The 18,707-nt window shown below is 32.8% G+C and overlaps 1 protein-coding gene across 7 annotated transcripts in view; it reads left to right on the forward strand.

Moving 5' to 3' along the window:
• The window catches only part of LOC149564282 (uncharacterized), a 71,764-nt gene extending 58,758 nt beyond the window's left edge, over nt 1-13,006 (forward strand). For all 7 annotated transcript variants that reach the window (XM_089827331.1, XM_089827332.1, XM_089827333.1 and 4 more), the window contains one exon: nt 12,602-13,006. The gene's annotated coding sequence lies outside the window, so the exon portion shown is untranslated. The remainder of the gene's footprint in view (nt 1-12,601) is intronic.
• Nucleotides 13,007-18,707: the final 5,701 nt, after the last annotated feature.

The following is an 18,707-nucleotide window of genomic DNA, read 5'->3' on the forward strand; positions in this document are numbered from 1 at the left end:
TTGAATCCAAGCACTTAGAAAGACAAGAAGTTGAGGAGAGCTCTACGAGTTTAGAATCATCAAAGGACGAAAAGGAAGCTAAATCTGAACCTGAACTTGAGCTTGTTCGAAGGTCTACTAGACAAAGAAAACCACCTAAAAGGTATGGTTATTCTCCTGATGATTGGACATTCATATTTTTTTGATGTTAATATCAATGCACTGAGATTTGTAGAAGAGGCTTTTGGTATAAATGATTTAGTGTCCTAAAAAATAGCCATGGATGTGGAGATGAAAGCTCTTATGAGGAATGATACATGGGACCTTGTATTATTGCACGATGGAGGGAATCACGTTGGATATAAATGGATGGTCAAAAGGAAGATAGGTTATGATGGAAGTATGGTCAAAAGGAAGATAGGTTATGATGGAAATATTGTGAAGTAAAAAACATGGTGGTTGCAGGATTGATTATAGGATCCTACATCCCCATCAGAGATGGAAGACGTGAATCGAGTACCATATCGAAGTGTTGTTGGAAGTTTGATGTATGCTAAGGTCTATACAAGACCAGACATTGTCCAAGCAGTGGGAGTTCTTTCCAATTACATGTCTAATCTAGGAAGAGCACATTGGATGCAGTAAAACGAGTTTTCAGATATCTTAGAATACTCTAAATTTTTATATGGAACAAAAAATGAGCATTCCTTGAATAGAGGCCAAGTGGATTCAAACTGGGCTAGAGATCTTGATAGAAGAAAATCCATCGGTGTATATGTTTTTTACATTATTTGGTGGTGCAATCAATTGAATGAGCAAGTGGTAGGCTATGATCGCTTTATCCACCATAGAGGTAGAGTATATGGTGGGTACTGATGCCTGCAAGTAGGCCATTTGGCCCAAAAGATTTTATTCAGATATAGAATTCAAACAAGGTGCATTGACAATTTATAGTGACAATCAAAGTGCAATTTGCCTAGCAAAGAACCCAACATTTCATGCCAGGACAAAGCACATTGATGTGAAATATCATTTTGTGAGAGATATGGTTGAGGATGGCAAGGTGAAGTGGGATAAGGTAGAAATTTGGTAAATGTTGTTGATTCATTAACAAAGCTTGTGAGCACAGATAGGTTCAGATGGTGTTCAGAGTTTGTGGGTCTTTCAGCCCTAGCAGTTAAGTCCATGATAATATGGATCTCCCAACTCTTGCAAGGTATTCAACAAGTGGGAGAATGTTGAGAAAACATGTGTCTCAACCTTGCAATATTTTCTAGATGGTTCCAAAAATATAATTGGCATTTTTCTACATGTCAGTGCCTAGGAAAAAGTAAAATAAGTTATCAAAAGATGACCTATCCATAGTACAATATACGAGAGCCATTTTTTAGAGATTAGATGACACATTTCATGACAAGTGCAAAGGTCAAAAGTAGGGGTTAAGACTTTGGATGTGAGAGACTATTTTTAACTTAGTTCATGCCTATCTTGGGCAACACAAGTCAAGGATGCACAAGATGTGTTAAGAATGTTTTGCACAGGCTATTGTAAAATGACAAGTAGTTTCGAGGTTGTTAGAAGCCTATAAAATGAGGGTTTGGGGAGGATTTTGATCATTGAGTTTTGTTTGCAAGATTAGGTGCTAGAAGGATGCTAGTGAAATTCCTCCAAGCTTGAGTTGAGGTGATACTTTTGTATGAACATGCATTGCAATTGTATTGTAATCTCTTGTTGTTTTGATAATACATTATGCGGGTTTTAGAGCATGGGGTTTTCCCATAATAATCACCGTGTTATGTGTATATTATTCTTTTGTCTATGCTCTTATTTGGCTCAAGGTAGATTGGGAGGAGAACAAGAATGCACCATTGCTAGGCGAAATAGGGATTTTTGATGAAGGATGGCATACTTTGGAACAAAAAGTAAGGGAATATGTTTATAATGAACATATTTTTGCAAATAAAGAAGTGATTGTGAGCAAGGATGCACACCTCTTGTATAAGAGATCCAAATCAAAACAATTCTTTATGGGAAAAGAATATCTCATGATAAACAAATGCCATTGTGCTAAGGAAAGTCGATCCTTAGACAAAAGAGAGAATATACATGAAACTTTGCTTCCTAATTGTGAAAGCAAGATATGATAATGCATTCGTAATGATAGGTACTCCATAATAGATGTGGAGCTCCAAGCAAAATAAGCTGCAAACTAGAGCAAACTCCTAATGTAAAACAGACATATATATGCTAGAAAAGACATCACATCATTAAGGAAAGTGATGAAATGATGACATGAACGAGTATTAAATCATGTGCGTGACCGGTTGAGATTGAAGAGAATACTATGGTATTATGAAAAGCTTTAACAGTAGGAAGTAGAAAGTAGTTCTTGTAGGAAGAGTCTATTATGGTATTATCAGCAGCTTTAAAGGCTGTGGCCGTGACTTTCTGAAGAAGCTTAACATACCTGCTTAATTGAATGAACCTACTAAATTTTTGCTTCCTTTTACTGGATCTTCCTGTCATGGTTTTGCTAGTTAACAGATTTGTCTTTCCAATACAGCAAATAAACTAACTTCCTTGACCAGAAATGAAGACAAATTGCTAACAAACAGTTGTAGAGATCATCATTGTATTGATGATCTTCCTTTGAATTTTAGAAGTACAACACCCTCTTCGGATATATTTTTGGTTTTTGAGGTATGCTTCTGAAATGAAAGCGGGAAAGGTAAACTAACACAAGCGTAGGCATACCGCAGATTTGATTGCAGACTTAGAATTAAAAAGAGAATAGTGATAAATGACACAAAGTTCACCTGCTCAGCACTCACAACAGATAAATAAATGAGAGATTCAATATTTCCTTTTCAGATATATAAAGCACTCAGTACTCAAACTTTCTTTTGTAAATGCACATATGATTTAATAGGACAGAAAAATTACGGGAAATAACTTTGAAAACTCAAAGGCAATCTGCAGGAATAGGAAATCCACATAAATACAAAGTTTTAACATGTATCTCCTTTTTCTGATTAAACACCAAATGATTCAAAGACCATTTTACTTCTGTATAATAACCATGCCTGAAACAGAGAACGTCTTCTCCCCCTCTCGTAAAACTAACATTAAAAATGCTTCTAATGTTGAAGCATCCGGTGGGTTAGCCTCTTTTTGGTTACATATTTAAAGCCCCACTTCCAACTGAGGCCTTTCAGTACTATAACTGCTTCTGAAAAGACCCTTCTATAGAGACCCGTTTGGTTCTAGTAATTGTATCTTTAAATCTCATTACATAAGATGATATATACTTCTCTACTTTAACCATGACATTCACATGATGTCTAATGAATTAAAACATTACAAGTGAGGTATGCTGTGAGGTTATCCCAAGTAGTCTTAGTTCAGTAGCAATTTTCAAGTCTCCGAGCCTTTGAAATTAGTTTGAGCAACTCTGGCTTTCTAGGGAGCCAAGTCAGTCAGGGATAAGAGTGAGAGCTGGGCCAATCTAGTTAGGCATGTGGAAATGAAGTCAAAAAAAATCTTCTTCCAGTATCAAAATTATCTTAGAAATTCTTGCAAAGTTATGGAAAAGGAACACTGATGGAAGTGTGCTGATTCCTGAAATTTTGGTGTCTGAATTATTTTAGGATCTCCCAAATCTAGAATCTAAATTATAATGAATCTGAAACCACTCTCAAACATCTGGACACTATAGACATAAAATATAACTTATAAAGTATAAGAAGTAGAATATGTGGCTTACATGTTATATTTTATGCTCTGCCCTTCCACATCAAGGCGACATTTCTGATTTTGCTTGCCAATTGGATCCAACCATGAAATTTTGTAGATTTTGAAAACTGGGTAATGAAGAGAGATGAAATTGAGGAAGAAAATCATAAGGAAACTTGAATTTGGGACAATATCCAGAAAATTGCAATTTAAACAAGTGTTTTGGTGTGAAGGAACAAGATGAGGTAGACATGGAGTCAAAATCCTACCACCTCACGTCCAAGATTGGACATGGGCAGGTCAAAATCCAACCACCTGATATTCCAACTTGGGACTTTAGCCCTCAAGTTTTTGCCCTTAGACAATTCAACTCATTTGGCATTGTAGTGTGGAGAAATGACAGTTTAAACTTTCAAGGTAAAAATAGACCAAGATCATGTGAATTTAAAGTGGCCTCGACTTGGTGTGGTTGGACTCTAATCACCCCATGTCCAAGAGTCCAACACTTCCATGTCCACTCTCGGATGAAGACCATGAAATATCTTCCCTCATATTGACAAAGAACTCCATTCCTTGGGCTTTAGGGGATTGAAAAAAGGTAAAATCAAGGGCAGAGGACAAGTTTTCTCCAAGTTTGATCATATTTGAAAGGCTGAAAACAACAGAAGGTAAAATCAGGTTCTTGATGAAAAAAGAATATCCTATCATTGGACAGGGGTGATAGGATTTTCTAGCTTTGTTCTCTGGGGGGATGGGGGGGAGGGTGTGTGGAGTCGGAGGAACACTTTGTTTTTCGCTGCCTTCTCTACTATGAGATTAGAGGTAGGTTCTATTGTCACTTCAGAAAGGTCAAGTCTCTCTCCTTCAGTTACACGGAACAGAGATGTGTTGCTCTTTATTTGTAGGAGTTTGCATGTCTACAAGATTGTTCTCTTCAATGCATTATTTAGCGGCCTCTGCACCCTTGGGCTGATCAGCTCATTATCTCTTTCTTCCAAGGATGGTGTATGGCACCAAAAGACAGTTTGTCTCACCTTCCCATTCTAGATCTATGAGCCCTGTAGATCTTATTCGCAGAGATCCACTTCTCCCTAGCAAGCGGTTCACCTTTGGAAGCAACTTCATTGGCACTGCCCCTCAATCACTTCTACCTGTTATTTTGGGGGTTCTCTCTGGCTCCTTGGCTCCTTAGTCTTGGTGGTTTGGGGTTGCCCTCTCACCCCTTCCACCTTCCCCGTGTTTGTTGAGGCCCTAGTTCTTCTTCCCTTCTCTTTATTATTCTTTGCTTCTTTCTCTGGATACTGTTTAGTTTTCCTGCTATTGTTCTCTATGGTTTAGCTCTTTAGTCCCTTTGACCTTTTTATGGCCACATGTTGGACATTAACAATATTTATCTTTATCTTTATTGTGGTTTGGAAGGTGAATGAAATCAATTGAGGCTTGGAAGTTAAAGTGAAATTGCTGAGGAATGAGGAGTTTTAAAATTAAATTCCCCAAAACTTTTCAGTATTTCAGAAAAACTTTTGCCCAAAACTGGATATCTTTAATGAACTTATAACTTGCATATGAAGTAAACTAATTGTGTTGAACATCAAACATTACCACAAAGTAATGCAACTCATAACTGTTAAAATAAATACAGATCTTTATAGAGGAAATCAGAGATCTTTATATATATATATCAGTTTGATATTTGTTAGACTGTCAAATATATTGTTTCAGATTTAGAATATATATTATGACTGAAATTGACCAAGTTATCCAAGAACTTAATCGTATTTAATCTGATTTGTTTCTGAGACTGCTGGTAGTCGATAATGCCCTGGTTATTGATCATTTCCTACAGCAGTCATCGACGATGGCTATATACTTATGATGAGAGTCAATGCCCACGGAGGGACATGACTCTCCTGTGGCATATGCTAGGAGGAGTCATGGCCCTCCATGGCTTGACTCTTCACAACTCATAATCACCGAATGGTGACTTTACAAAATACAACCGATAACCAATATCATTTCAATGTAACCATTTGATAACAAATATCATTTCAATATTAAATGAAATTTACCATATATGTATCTTAAGGATATATATATATATATATATATATATATATATATATGTAACCATTTGATAACAAATATCATTTCAATATTAAATCGAATTTACTATACATGTATCTTAAGGAGATATATATATGTGTGTGTGTGTGTGTGTGTGTATAGATATAGCTTCACAAGTGCATATAAATATTAATATCAAAACAATATATTCTGAACCTGTCAATCCTAAGGAGACTAAAATCTTAACACTCCCTCTTAGACGAACAGAGGATTGAGAGTGCACAAAAATAATTGAGGATAACGAGATCTTTCGTCTTAACTCAAATTTAACACAACAATTACCACAACCTCTTAACTAGTTTAGAACTAGATCCAGTGATAACATTAGTATCAAGATACACAAGGACTTCACCTGAATGTAGTCAACCTCGATACATCCGTCATCAAGTGTTCAAATCGAATTATGACACATGATAACAGGTCAAGCTATTAATAAGATTGTTACCTTATAATAGCGACCAAATCAGCAACAAATTGTCATTTCTTATGCCACAAAACATCCACAATATTGCAATATTGATTTTATTAAGTATTCACGAATAATTTACATAATACAAGATTTTAATCTCATGTTACAATTTAATCATACCAAATTTGTTCTTGAAGCACTCAATTTTCAACTTTGCAAGAGGCTTAGTGAAAATGTCTGCATTTTGTTCTTCAGTGCTAATGTAGATCAATTTTATATCATCTTTGTCCACCATGTTGCTTACATAATGTTAAGGAATTTCTGTGTTTGGACATGTTATGGAAATTTGGGTTAATTGATAGTTTAATGCAACTTTGATTGTCACAGTAGATTATAGTGGGTTTTAGTGGTTTTCCAAATAATCCAAATAAAAGTTTCCTTAGCCATATTGCTTCACGTGCTCCCATAGAAGCAGCCATATATTCAGCTTTAGTGGAGCTTTGAGCAACTGCTGACTGTTTTCTACTGAACCAAGATATCATAGCTGATCCAAGGCTAAAACAACATCTTGTAGTACTCTTACGCTCAATGGAACTTCCTGCCTAGTCTGAGTCAAAATACTCTTGAAGTTGTAACTCTGTATTTGTATACTTTAGTCGGAGTCCAATTGTTCCTCGTAGATATCTTAATATATGCTGACAGCCATTAGGTGAATTTTCTTGGGTTCACACATGAAATGACTTGACACATTTGTAGCATAACATATATCAGCATAACAGATATCAGGTTGTGTGTTTACCAGGTATATAAGAGATCCAACAATTTGACGGTAATGAGTAGGATCTACAGGTTCTGAATCTGCTGCGTCACTGTTAAGCTTATTAAGGTTAGTTTCCATTGGAATTGAAAGAGGCTTACAATCCATCATTCCAAATTTGGTCAAAATATCAGAAGTATATTTTCCTTGGTTTAGGAAAATAAAATTTTCATTTTGCCTCACTTTTAAACCTAAAAAAAATGTAGAAGAGCAAGATCCTTCTGTCAAATTCAGCTATGAAATCTTGTTTGCATTTGGCTATAAGAGGGTCTGCACCTCATATCAGTAAGTCATCAACATAAAGAACAAGAATTAACATATCATCATTACATATTTTGAAGTATATAGGATCAGTTTCATTTTTAGAGTATCCTAACTTGGAGAGATAGTTGTCTATCCTCTCATACCAAGCCCTGGGAGCTTGCTTAAGGCCATATTAGTTTGCGTACATAACTCTTCTTGTCATGTGTGGTGAAACCTTCAAGTTGTTCTATATATACTCCTTCAATGATGCCATTTAGGAAAGTTGTCTTTACATCCATTTGATGTATTTTCCATTCTTTGGATGCAACAATGACAATTATCATTCTTACTGAGGTGTAGCGAGCAACTGGAGCAAATGTTTCTTCATAGTCAATTCTAGCCTTTTGAGAGAAATCTCTTGCAACAAATCTGGCCTTGTGTTTTTCAACGCTTCCGTCAAGTGCATACTTGATTTTAAATAACCATTTTGAAGATACAACTGATTTGTTTTTAGGTTTGGTTACGATATCCGAGACATCATTTTTTAGAATGGATTGATATTCTTCTACCATTGCATCTTTCCATGCTTGACATTTTAAAGCCTCCTCAACATTAGTTGGCTCAGTTTTTGTGAGTTTTGTTATTAAGGCTACATAACATTTTTGATTTCTTGTTTTCTTATTTTCTCTAGAAATCTCATTTGGTTCTACATTGTTCTCTTCAATCATTTTCCTGGCCCATAGTGGTCTTTTTTTGTGATTTGGAACTTCATCATTCTCAGCATTAGGTACAGAAGGGTCTCGTTCTTCTAAAGGACTCTCCCTCAGATTTCTAGCCGGATTATCTTCTATAGTGTTCTCTCTTTGATTCTTAGTATTATAATCATCTTCTCTGATGTAGTCCCTCTGATTTTCAATTTCCTCATCTTCTTTGTTTAAGGATGTTTTCAAAGCGATGTCTTCGTCAAATTGAACATCCCTACTGATTTCAACAGACTTTGTCCTAGAATATATACTCTGTATCTCTTAGATGTTTCACTATAACCAACCAATATGCCTTTCTTTCTGGAAGGTTCTAATTTGGACCTTTTCTATTTGAGAATATGAATGTAGACTGGACAACCAAAAATTCTTAGATGACTAAGGTCTGGTTTGTTCCCTGTGAAAGCTTCTTTTGGAGTTAACATTTTCTAATGTTACATGAGGGCTTCTGTTTTGTATGCATATTGCTGTGTTTTCTGCTTCGGCCCAAAAAGACAAAGAGATTTTGATCATGAATCATGGCTTTTGTTGCTTCTATAATAGTTCTTTTTTTCTTTTTGCAACCCCATTTTGTTGAGGATTACAAGGTACTGTAGTCTCCCTCTTAATCCTAATAGAAATACATAATTCTTTGAATATGTTAGAAGTGTATTCACCTCCATTATTTGATCTTAAGTTTTTATTTTCTTTCGAGTATGATTTTGTGCTAGTGCTTTAAATTGTTTGAACTTTTGTAAAACTTAATTAGATTTTTTAAGTTTTAGGAAGTATATCCAAGCTTTTCTAGAGTAATCATCAATGAAGGTCACATAGTACAACAATCCCCCCTGAGAAGGTGTTGACACGGGTCCACACAAATTAGTGTGAACAAGTTCTAATACCATTTTAGACTTGTGTTTACTTAAAGGAAAATACCCTTTTTTATTTTTTCCTAGTGCACACCTATACAAATACTATTATGATCAGATTTGAGATTAGGTATACTTGTAGTGATTTTTCCTCTAGTAGGAAGGGTACTAAATCCAAGGTGTCCTAATCTTCTATGCCAAAGTTCAATTGATGTATAAATTTCATGATTTAGGGTTTGTTGTTTTGCTTTAGTACTTAATTTGTACAGGCGTTCTTTAGGCCATAGTAATACTTTGTCCTCATTGAAGGTGACATGATATTCTTGATCAGCTAGTCTTGAAATTGAGATTAGATTTCTTTTTATCCCAGGTACAAATAACACATCTTTTAATGAAAGAGTTTCTCCTTGTTTTATTTGTAAGGAGCAAGTCCCAATTCCTCTTACTGGGTAAGTAGAATTATCTCCAATTGTGACTTCTTTTGTACAATACTCTTTGAATCTTTCAAACTGATTTCTAAATCCAGTTATGTGTCTTGAAGCTCCGCTATCTATTATCCAAGAATTATTACTTGAATTTAATTCACTTGATAAGGCTAAATAGAATAAAGGATTTTCTACTTCATGGGATTCAACCAAGGTAGCTTGATTTTCTTTCTTTTTTGGACAAAATCTTTGAATGTGACCAAACTTTTCACATCGATAGCATTGTACTTTGGATAGACCTCTCTCATGATTTTGAGAATTTTTTCCTCTCTTTGGTTTGAACTTCCTCTTCTTTCCTTTGTTTCTTGAATGTGTATGTAGTGCTTGAATCTCTCCTTTGTTTGTACAGATTCCTCTTGATATTAGACTCTTGAGTGCATTCGTTCTTTAGTTGATCAAATTTTGGAAGTGTAGGACGACTTACATATTGGAAGTCCTCGAAGAGCATTTAGAGAAAGTTCATAGTCATCTACATTGTTTCCAATGGTGGCAAGTTGATCTTTTATTTCAGAAATTCTTAGGAAATAAGATGTTATTGCCTCCCCTTTGTTTATTTTCATGTTCATGAGTTATTGCTTTAATGTAAGTATTCTGCTTGCATTGTTTATTTCAAACATATCCTTTATGGTTTTAAATACTTAAAAAGCTGTTTTCAATCTTGCTATTGAAGGAAGAATATGATCTCTGACGTCATCAATTATAATCTTCTTGGCCTTTCTGTTTCATCTGTTCCAAGTTGTCTTTTCAGGTTCTTCTTCAGGCATTTTTGACTTTCTTCTAAAAAGGCTTCTAATTCAAGTTCTTCAAATAAGGCTATAATATGTATCTTCCAAGAAGAGAAATTTTCAGCCCCTTCCAATCTGTCTTCTACTTTGATCCCGTTCACCATTATATCCTTGATTTAATGACTGATATAAATTATAAGAAGAACATTTCAATTTAATTCCCAATGATTTTCCTCTAACGAGGCTCTGATACCATGTTAAAATAAATACAGATCTTTATAGAGGAAATCAGAGATCTCTATATATACATCAGTTTGATATTTGTGAGACTGTAAAATATATTGTTTCAGATTTAGAATATATATTATGACTGGAATTGACCAAGTTATCCAAGAACTTAATCGTATTTAATCTGATTTGTTTATGAGACTGCTGGTAGTCGATGATGCCCTGGTTATTGATCATTTCCTACAGCAGTCATCGATGATGGATATATACTTATGATGACATGAGGAGTCATGGCCCTTCATGGCTTGACTCTTCACAACTCATAATCACTGAATGGTGACTTTACAAAATACAACCGATAGCCAATATCATTTCAATGTGACCATTCGATAACAAATATCATTTCAATATTAAATTGAATTTAACATATATATATAATTTCACAAGTGCATATAAATATTAATATCAAGACAATATATTCTGAACCTGTCAATCCGAAGGAGACTAAAATCTTAACATAACACCATATTTTGTTAATTAGGGAAACCCTGGCCAAGGGAAAACCCCGGTGGGGATGGTACCTACAAAATGATCCACTAATCAAAAATATCTTGTGAAAGATAATGACCCTGTTAGGAGTCTATTACATCCGTATAGTGTTTCGGTCCTTGTTACAGGACTAGGCCTTGTTAGAAGCCTCAACCCAGTTAGGAGATGATATTACAATTTACAAATGTTTGCAAGATGAGCCCATTGCCCAAACATGCAATTATACAATGAAATTCGGTATACAAAGAGTAGATACAAAAACCTCTTCACAATCTCTGCTGATATCTTCAATATCTGATATTTGCCTTTGCTACTGTTCACAAAACTTGCTCAAAAACTCACATTGCTCTGATCTTTCATCAGAATTCACATCTCAAACATTAGCTTATATAACATGATTACCACACACAACTACACATTTTAAAATGGTCCTTTTATACCTTATTTCTTAAGCGGTCGGCCTTCATCTCTTTACACGCTTGCCAAAATGCAAAATCAGATCTTGCCCACTTAGGTTAACATCTAGGATTTTCTAATATGTTAAGTAATAATTTTGGTAAACAAAACAATTCCTTAACCAAAAATGTTCATTTCCTTATCTTTAACCCGTGCTGTCTTTTCAAAACTGTTTCTGGAAAAACTGTCATAAATTTGTCCGTACAGTCTTGCCCTCTTGCACACATCATCCTTACATACTGTACTTCCTCCAGGTACACATGTGCCATAAATGCCTCTGTTAACTGTGCTGATCATAAAGGTTCCTGTGCTGACAGATAAACTCTTCTGTAGTTGGACAATTTTCTAAGGCTTCGTCCCAAAACTTCATCTTCAAACTGTGCTGACTTAATCTTGAGTATATGTTGCCATAAATGACAACATCATGCTGAGTAACCTAGCCAAATTGCCAACACATTGGGTCGCCAATGATAACTTTGGACTGTCAGCATAAAACAGGTTCGTTTCTGAACATGAATCTTGTATGTATGGGCTTGCCACTACTAATTAGCATTCCTTAATTTATTGTTTATCAATCCTCCATAGCTGTATTTTGTTGCAAAACCAACAGCAAAGTTCAACATGCAATCATTTTAGAAGGCTGAACTTATTGATGGTTCAAGATTGCCAATTCTTGAAGCTCTGTCATAGAAATATGTTACATGAACAGATTTCCCCTTTTTCTCTGAAAGTTCTTACTCGAGCTATTAATACATGTATCTCATCTTCACTTGATTCCTGAAAAAAATTAAATAATCTGGCTATGCATATGAAGCCTTCATTTTAACGTTTGCCATCAGGAATGTTTTGTCATTAAATGTCTCCATGGCAAGGTTATAAACAAATTCTTTTTCCACAAATCATTAACAGGGACTAGGATGCATATGCGGAGTTTAACATATTCCCCTAGTCATTATCCATGAATATGAGAAGAAGAAATTTGATCAGATTAAAAAATGGGCCAACAGTTTCCAACTATGAAATGCTTGGGTCTGACACATCTGTAGGCTCTGTGAATGATAGTAATTATTGTTTATGGAGTTATATGGTAATTGCTTGCCTCTGGCTGTTGATGGAAGATTTCTGTTTGATGCATGTGAAAAAATGTACTAGTAGAGCCTTACTGGGATAATTCTTACAACTTTTATTCTGTAATTGTTGGAAGCTGGGAGTATTTTGTAATGTGGAATTTGGGTTTTGGTGTAGGTATTTGGACGTTCGGCTGGATTGATGGGACATAAGCAGTGAACTTCCTGAACATACAGGAAAATGGTTATTTTTGTTTTGACCAAATACAATAGTGAACAATTAATTTTTCTATAGTGAGAAATTATTAACATTTTAGATTAATTTCTGGATTATAATGTCTAAGAAATGGAAAAGTACATTGGCCTCTGCATCTGAAGTTGAATTTAAGAATGTTCCTTTGCATATAGAGGGTGATTCCAATCCGCGTATTTCTTTAATTTGTAGAGGAGGTAATCTACTCATCCTACAACTGAGATATTCTTTGAGGGACGTTCGGGTTTCATGTAACGTTTTTTTTCAAAAGTACCCATTTGTTGTTGGAGATTTTTTTTAAGATAAATAAAAATTCTGTTTTCTGCTGCCTCTAGGTTTATGTGATGGAACGACTATTATTTCTTAATACTCAAATTAAAATAACAGTGCATGACTGTTCCTTTGCATGTAGAGGGTGATTCCAATCCGCGTATTTCTTTAATTTGTAGAAGAGGTAATCTACTCATCCTACAACTGAGATATTCTTTGAGGGACGTTCGGGTTTCATGTAACGTTTTTTTTCAAAAGTACCCATTTGTTGTTGGAGAATTTTTTTAAGATAAATAAAAATTCTGTTTTCTGCTGCCTCTAGGTTTATGTGATGGAACGACTATTATTTCTTAATACTCAAATTAAAATAACAGTGCCTTGTCATGCATATTAAGATAGTCATGTATTGTTTGCGAGAAGCTAGATCCATTCATTCTTTGTCGCTTTTGTGGCCTGTTTTTTAAACTAATCAATAATTATATCGAATGTTTTAACGTTACATTGCTCCGAAAAAATGTGCCCATTCCCCAAGCCTTAAAATAAATTGAAGGTCGTGTAGTACTGACACTATTGTCCCTTTAGTAGTTATTAAATGTTTAATGGGAACTTTTTGATTCACTAGTGGCTTTTGATTAGTACAAAATGATCCATTAAGTTGGACATTACTTATTTATAGTCTTTGCGTTCAAATCTTATTATTGTTATTGTGATTCTGTTTTTATCGTGCCGGAGCATGGATTATGATTTTGGCACGATTTAAGTAGTCTTCCATATCCACGGTATTTAATGTTGGCGATGTAGTTCAACAATTTTTTTAGTATCGATTTCCTATTGTTTTGACCTGTCAGCAATATGCTTGTCATGTTACAATTGGATTCATGCTTTGTTTGGTTCCTGTTGTGACCTCTTTCACACATCGCTCATGAAGGATGGGACCCCCCCCTTTTTTTTTTTTTCAGTTTGCTTTGGCTTTTTGGCTTTGTTTTTCGGTAGCTCGTACTGTTGGTCTCCCAAGATCATGTGTCCCAAGTGAGAGATCATCAATCGAACTAAGTCCAGGAGTGAGTTCGAATGTTTTGGTATGAAGAATTTGATCTATATGCCCCATTGCGTCCAAATGTGAAAAACCACGGAGAACATAAAAATTGCTAAAGTGGAGGATCGGCAGTTTCTTAATGCAAGTTTGAGTAATATGACAAATTGTTTGATCCAAGGAAGATGCACCCGCGATCACTAAAGCATCATAATTTGGATATGTTTCATTGATCGTGCCTAATTGATGGGTTTGATGTCAAGCCAAAACTAATCAAATATTCAAAAAATGTTGGAGAATGTTCAAATGTTTCAAGTAGGCACCTAGCAATGCTAAAAATAAAAATAAAAGATTAATTTGAAAATGAAATTGTAACGTTCCGTTAAGGGATCCAAAAGAATTAACTTAAAGCTTTATTAATTTTGTCAAACATTTTTTATTTTAAAAGAAAGAATAACATATACATCAATCATAAAGTAGCGGAAGCAATAATATACAATCATATAGAAGCAAACATAATAGATTACATTTCTCAAGGATCTTAAGATATTGAGTCATATATAAATTTTAATTAATATTAAGTCTAACAATTACCACATCCACATGAAAGAATAATTAGAAGTCTTAGGTCCATTTAAATAATATACATTTGTTCTGAATGCCACTTGACAATAAAATTTGAAACGCTCAATCATCCACTGTACATGTCATAGGGTATGAAAGGCTGAAAAAATATACAATTATAAAAGTAGATTGCATCATCCTTTCAGATCCATGAAACAAGTACGGTACAATAAGTAAAAGTCATCCATCATACAGATATAACCATCCAGCATAATACACAAAGATAGAATGAAAGGAAAAACAGAGAAAGAACTCCAATCACAGCATCAACAAACGGATCTCAATGGTAAGAGTAAAAAACACTACCACCTGACCGCGTGGTAGCCCAAAAAGGCCCACTCCCATCGTGCTGAGTTGATAGTTTTAAGTCCCAAACAGGATATCAATCCAAATATCAAAATAATCTCTAAGTCAAAAAAACCTTAGAAGTAATCTAACTCAAAGGTTTCAAGATAAATCGATATTTAGATTCAGATGCACACAAAGACACATAGGGAATCTACTATGTAAGCGGGCAAGTGTCATTGCATGAATCAACGTTAGAGTTACCCTTGCAATCTCTCAGGACCCCAACCCCTTAGTGATCCATATGCATCACTAGTTTCCTCTCGTACTAACAAGGCATACTAACGATGCATGGTCACAACCAAGCGTTCTCTTTACTCCCATCCTAGTTTGTACTAGCACTCGATGCATGGGCTAAAACATACAAAGACTTTTGTTAGGTTCATTTTATTTTCATTTAGTGTAGTATTTTCACTTATTAAACAACTTACAATGGGTTACTCTGGTAGCCACTTAGGTCCTCGGCCTCCATTACAAGACACTTCCTGACATTACATATAGATAACCTACCCTAGGTTTATAAAAGTATAAATCAAAGAAATCACCTCAGTCCTATACTAGTGACTGGAAAGCATAAAAAAAATTCACAATAACACATCAATTCTTTACGAACAACTGGAAAGCATGCAAAAAAATATTGATCGAGGACTCAAAATGGTTAAGTCAAACATGTAATAACATGACATCACCAAGAACAAATCATACAAACACCTGTCCTATAAAAGCCATTGGAAAGCAATCCAAATACAACTGATTGAAAACTCAAAGGTTATATCAGATAGGTCACATCATACACCTCAGTTTCACACAAGAACACTGGAAAACAATAACAATCAATAGATCAAAACACCTCATAGATCATACAAGACACATTACCATGGTTGAGTATAAAAGATCATATACAAACATCATCATGACATAACAGAACAAACCCTCAAGCCTTTGGTAAACATCATGACTAGCCAAAGCTAAAACAATTCCAAAACTCTAACACCATTAAATAACACATCACATAAAGCACATACAAATGTGTATTCCATAATTCATTAGGTTTTGAAAATCTTAAAGTTCAATATTTACTAAAAGTTTTCAGATTAAATCACAAACAATTCTATAATGAAAATTAATTTTTTCAAACAAGAGCTTCAACCTAGAGAACTTCTAAAAATAGAAACATAACAGACACAAAAAAGACAGGAATTCCAAGAACGAACAACTACTGCACAAGCTTACAAGATCTTACCTAGATCTAATGCTAAAACAATGAATGCACAAATATGCAAGAATCTTCTTTTTCTTTTGAAAAGCATTTTTTTGGAAATTGGCTCCTCCAAACCTGTGTCTAGAAATGAGCTCTAATTTCTTTAATAAAGAGTTTTTTTTCCCAAATCAAGACTTTGATCATGCAATCATGCGAAAACTCTATCTTTAATTATTATATTTTAACTTTTATGCACACATTTTATGCATTTTAATAAAAATAAAAATTAAAGCTTTCTCTCTCTTATTAATTTTCAAAGCGTTTTTAATAATATATTTATTATTTTAATTAATAATATTATTTAGAGTTTATTATTAAAATAAAATCCTTAAATAATTATCATTAAATTAAATAAATATAACTACACCACAATTAGAATCATAATTTTATCTTTAAATTTTCATTCTTTTATTTAAATAAATTCACGAGACTTTTTTTTTAATTAAATAAATATTAACTCAATTAATAACATTATTTAGATTTTATTATTAAAATAAAACTCCTAAATAATTATCATTAAGTTAAATAAAACATGTTTAAAAATAGAATTTTAATAAAGTCTTCTGAATTTAATTCTTTCATGCAAATTTAAAGAACTTTTTAATTAAAATATTCTTCTATATTTTCTTTTTCTCCACTTTATTAATTAGTACAAGCACTATTTAAAGCATAGTTTATTATTTAAATTAATAATAATAATTTAAGCTCATTATTTAAATGCAACTCTAATTTAATAATTATTAATTAAATAATCACAATAAAACAACATCAAATCTTTAATCTTTTAATATTTTAATTACCTTTTATGTTCTCGTGCACATTTTTTGCGATATAAAATATCTTTATTAAATTTATTTGCTTTCTTTTTAAATTAATTTATTATATTTTAAATTCATGCATAAGCTTTAACAATTTAATTAAAATAAACTTGATTAAATAATTGCTTACTCTTTTTTATTAATTTATTATATTTTAATTTTGTGCATAATTTTTATGCAATTTAATTAAAATAAATTTTATTAAATAATTACTTAATCTCTCTTATTAATTTACTGTATTTTAATATCATGCATACGCTTTATGCAATTGAATTAAAATAACTTTATTAAATTTATGTTTCTCTCTAGTTAATTACGAGATGTTTTAATAATATATCTATTAATTCAACTAATAATATTATTTAGAGTTTATTATTTAAAATAAAATTCTTAAATAATAATTATTAATTTAAATAAATATAATTATGCCTAAATTAGAATTAAAACTTTATCTTTAAATTTCTTGGATACACTTTATGCAATTTAATAAAAATAAATTTTATATTTTCTCTCTTGAGTTAATCATGAGATGTTTTAATAATATATTTATTAATTTAACTAATAATATTATTTAGAATTTATTATTTAAAATAAAACTCCTAAATAATTATCATTAAATTAAATAAATATAACTATATCAAAATTAGAATTATAACTTTATCTTTAAATTTCTTGCATAAACTTATGCAATTTAATAAAAATAAACTTTATAAATTTTATGTTCTCTTTCAAGTTAATTACGAGATATTTTAACAATATATTTATTAATTCAATTAATACTATTATTTAATGTTAATTATTAAAATAAAAATCTTAAATAATAATTATTAAATTAAATAAATATAAATATATAAAAAATAAAATTTTAATATAATCTTTTAAATTTAATTCTACTATTTAATTAATTTCTTAATTAATTAAATATAATTAAATATCAAATTTTTTATAAAATTTTCATTAAATTAAATCATTAAATTATATTTTAATTTGATTTAATTATAATAGAAAATCACCATATACTCACAAAACCAAAAATGACAACTCAAGTGAAGGCAAAGAATATAATCAAATTCTAGAGTCAAAATCATGAATTCACGTCACTTGACGAATTCAGATGGGTAAACTAACTCAAATACTTGTTCTATTCTTTTAGGACAAATGAGTTTAAAGGTTAGGATTTGAACTTAAGAATTTATCTCTCTTCTCTTATCATTGAGATAATGCGATAGGGTATGCTAATCTTAGTAATTCAGGGAAGTCAATGCCCGATACTTGCAATCTACATAAAATCCATGCATGTACAAACACATATATGCTAAACTAAACAAACAATGACAGGAAGTGGTGCATCGTGTAGATTCTGACTAACAAGTTACTACGACTCCCTTCCTTAACCACATCAGAAATGTCATACATAAAGAAAATATACATGCACACCATACACATGCAGTATGGGGTAAGTATCCATGAGAAAACACATATGATAATCCATCTAACTAATCATCAATAACTGTAATAATCATCATAAAATCAACTGAATATGAACCAATATCTGATAATCTAAAAGATGGTGCTACTAATCAACAAACATAAACTGACCTAAAAGAGTTCGACAATAATAATAAAATGTAAACTAGGAGCAGACTCTATAAAAAATTACCATATCTGAAGTGCAACTGC

Source organism: Cupressus sempervirens, chromosome 4 (assembly GCF_028749045.1).
Source record: "Cupressus sempervirens isolate cs-2001-9-10 chromosome 4, ASM2874904v1, whole genome shotgun sequence".
NCBI classification, from domain to species: Eukaryota; Viridiplantae; Streptophyta; class Pinopsida; order Cupressales; family Cupressaceae; genus Cupressus; species Cupressus sempervirens.